Genomic DNA, 3,918 nt, shown 5'->3' with positions numbered 1-3,918 from the left:
AAAAAAAAAAAAAAAAAAAAGGAGTAAAAATTTGATTCTCTAGTATATTTGAGTCTCTCTCTTCATTCACCCAGAAGATGAAACTTTTCTTTATTTCTATCTTCACCTTGTTCCCAGAAGGTTTCAGGCAACTGTCCATCTCTGAGTCAGGCAGTACAGTCAGCCAAAACACAAAAACAAGGTGACAGATCTTGACTATTAAGGAAGACAAATAACTCTCCAGGCTTACACCTACTGCTGAGTCACATTCAGTTTGCAAAACAGATTCCTAAAAAACTGAACATGTTGTTTCAGGCATGTGGTATAAAACCTTCTGAAACCTATGGGGAAATAAATATTTACATCAAAATTAAGCTTGGATATTTTTTTTAATTCAAAGCTGAAGCAAAATAAAAAGTATTTGGAACTAAGTCTCTGGGAAGCACAGGATGTTAGGCATTTGAGGGGTAGGGAAGATCCTCTAGCTTCAGGTACAGGGAAATACATGACCAGGTTTGAGGCAGATTTTGTTGAAAAATGTACTGGCTCAGAGCAAAAGCAGAACCCTTGAGAGAAGTCCACAAACTATTTTTGTTCTATAGAAAAGAGAGAAGCTAGCGCTTTCCCCCCAGAATTAAGGGAATTAGGAGCGGCACGGTGGGACTGTTTCTGGTCTGCATGGCTGTGTCATAAAGACATCACCTGCATGTCCTTGACCCTGATGGGGCTGGGGGGTTGGGGGGTGGGGACAGAGTCGCTTACTGGAACCCATGGCACAGGAAGACCCATCTTTAGCAGAACCAGGCACTGGGCCACTTGGGCTGAATGTCTGACCAGGGAGAACCTGGTAAGGTTCAGACTTGGCCCCACCAAGGGCTACGTACTCTCTTTCTATTTTACTTTCTGCCAACAAGTATCTTTCTCTTTAAAATCATCCTTTCCAAATCTACAAACAACAAATGCTGGAGAGGGTGTGGAGAAAAGGGAACCCTTTTGCACTGTTGGTGGGAATGTAAATTGATACAGCCACTATGGAGAACAGTACGGAGGTTCCTTAAAAAACTAAAAAGAGAATTATCTTATGACCCAGCAATCCCACTACTGGGCATATACCCTGAGAAAACCATAATTCAAAAAGAGTCGTGTACCACAATGTTCATTGCAGCTCTATTTACAATAGCCAGGACGTGGAAGCAACCTAAGTGTCCACTGATGAATGGGTAAAGAAAGTGTGGCACATATATACAATGGAACATTACTCAGCCATAAAAAGGAACAAAACTGAGTTATCTGTAGTGAGGTGGATGGACCTAGAGACTGTCATACAGAGTAAAGTAAGTCAGAAAGAGAAAAACAAATACCATATGCTAACACATATATATGGAATCTAAAAAAAAAAAAAAGGTCCTGAAGAACCTAGGGGCAGGACAGGAATAAAGACGCAGATGTAGAGAATGAACTTGAGGACACAGGGAGGGGGAAGGGTAAGCTGGGACGAGGTGAGAAAGTGCCATGGACATATATACACTACCAAATGTAAAACAGATAGCTAGTGGGAAGCGGCCGCACAGCACAGGGAGATCAGCTCGGTGCTTTGTGACCCCCTAGAGGGGTGGGATAGGGAGGGTGGGAGGGAGACGCAAGAGGGAGGAGATATGGGGACATATGTACATGTATAGTTGATTCACTTTGTTGTACAGCAGAAACTAACACACCACTGTAAAGCAATTATACTCCAATAAAGATGTTAAAAAAAATCACCCTTTCCCAATGAACTTATCTACAAAACAGAAACAGAGTCACAGATGTAGAAAACAAACTTACGGTTACCAGGGGGTAAGGAGATGGGAGGGATAAATTGGGAGACTGGGATTGACATATACACACTACTATATACAAAATAGATAACTAATAAGGTCCTACTGTACAGCACAGGGAGCTCTGCTCAATACTCTGTAAAGACCTCTCAGGGAACAAAATCTAAAGAAGAGGGGATACATGTATATGTATAACTGATTCACTTTGCTGTACACCTGAAACTAAAACAACATTGTAAATCAACTATACGTCAATAATAATTTTTTAATTTTTAAAAATAAAATAAAAAATAAATAAAATCACCCTTTCGCTGTCAAACCTTTTGAATTTGACCAACTTCTGCCCCAGGAACCATTAACCAAGAGATTCAGCAAACCAGCCCAGCTCACGCTCCCTCTCTGTCAGATCCTCCAGTCACACCTTGCATTCCCAGTGAGCCCAAGTCATTCAGAGCCCCCAGCGGGCTGGACCATCAAGCAAAGACCCTTCCGTCACCTTCCTCCTGCATCAGCCCCTCCCGCAGGCCAACCCCCAACAAGACCACTCCTCTAGCTCAGGACAGTCACCGTCCTTCCCCAACAGGACAGACTGGGAAGCTCGATGCATGAGACCCTCGGCAGCCACGGTACGAATTCACCAAGCTTCAAATTCTCCCAGCCTGATGTTTGTTGGAAAGGGATTCATTGCTCTGAACAACTCCAGAGGGCAAAGCCCATGGGTCTGGTAGAGCGTGTCAACCCCATTATAAACGTGAAGCAACGGAAACCAACTCAGACACATTGAGTAGGTTACCCAAGGTCACAGAGCTAATGGAATCATCAAGTAGGATGTAAGCCTGAGTTTACACAGGCCACGTTCTTGGCACTGGTCCTCAGCTCTGTAGGAGCATCAGCCGCTGGACCTAGAGGGGACTCCAGGAGCCATTAAGTTTAGCAGCCCACCCAAACCAGCATCCTCCACAGACGGCCACGCCTGCCCCTTGTAAGATGGACACTTTTAGTCTTGGAAACCACTCATGATCAGAAACTTCTGTCACTTTAGGATGCAGCTTCTCCCCCCACTACGTTCCACTCACTGGCCAGACTCCCCCCTGGGGGCAGCTCAGAAGTCCTTCTGCATCTTGCAAGAGTCCTGAGCGTTAGGGCGTCTACACAGGAGAGCGCTGTGGGAACAACATGGCCCTTAGAGTCTGGCAGCGCGAGCGTCAATCCTCCCTTCCTTCTGGGCTAGGTGGATGGTTCAGTGCCTCCGTGAGGCTCGGTCTGCTAGTCTGTAAAGTGGCTGCAGCTTGGCGTGCATCACAGGAGGGCATATGCTATATAAAGAGGTCAGCACAGTGCTGACACAGAGAAAGCCCTCGACAACATTAAATCGCAAACACACACCCATAAACACACACACATTCGAGGCCTATTATGGGACGCTAACGCTTTCATTCAGACATCTTAGCACAAGAGTTTTTAAGCACACAGAAGGGGAGATTGAAGCTGGATTCCTGCCCTCACTTGACCATTAGTTATTGCTATGTGATCGTAGGCAAGCCACTGAGCCACTTACCCAACCTGGGTCACAGTTTCTTCATCTCCAAAATAAAGGTTTGGGCCGCCAAAAGCTCCCAGGTCCCTCCCAGGTGTAAAATCCTAGGGTCAAGGTCAGTCTGAACTTGAGTTTAGGCTTCATTCCTGGGCACAACTTTAATTTCTAAAGCACCAAGTCAGGGGCTCAGTCAGATAACCACTGAATTGGATCAACTCACTAGCTTAAGGTCCCATAGCTAGCAACTGGCAAAACCAGGACTCAAGACTCCTGAGTTGTCCTGGGTACTGGAGTTTCAGCTCTGTGGGGCTGCTCACCGGGTAGTGTTAACTAGTATCTGGACGCCCTGTGCTGGCATAGGACAGGAGACTGGTTATGAGCAGATGCACACCCTTTGAAATGAATGTTGCTTTCAACCCTTGTAATCTGAGAGTAATAAATGTTGCAGATATTTAAATTATCAGTTGTTCAGAAAACATGACCATCTAAAATATAACACAGATAAAAGAAACCAGGACAAAAAAACCTGAATGGCTGAAAGACAGTCAATAGGATCCTGGCACCAAGTCATGTCTATTTGACTCA

Source organism: Lipotes vexillifer, unplaced genomic scaffold, assembly GCF_000442215.2.
Source record: "Lipotes vexillifer unplaced genomic scaffold, Lipotes_vexillifer_v1.1 scaffold1695, whole genome shotgun sequence".
In the NCBI taxonomy this organism is placed as follows: Eukaryota; Metazoa; Chordata; class Mammalia; order Artiodactyla; family Lipotidae; genus Lipotes; species Lipotes vexillifer.
This window is presented reverse-complemented; position numbering follows the sequence as displayed.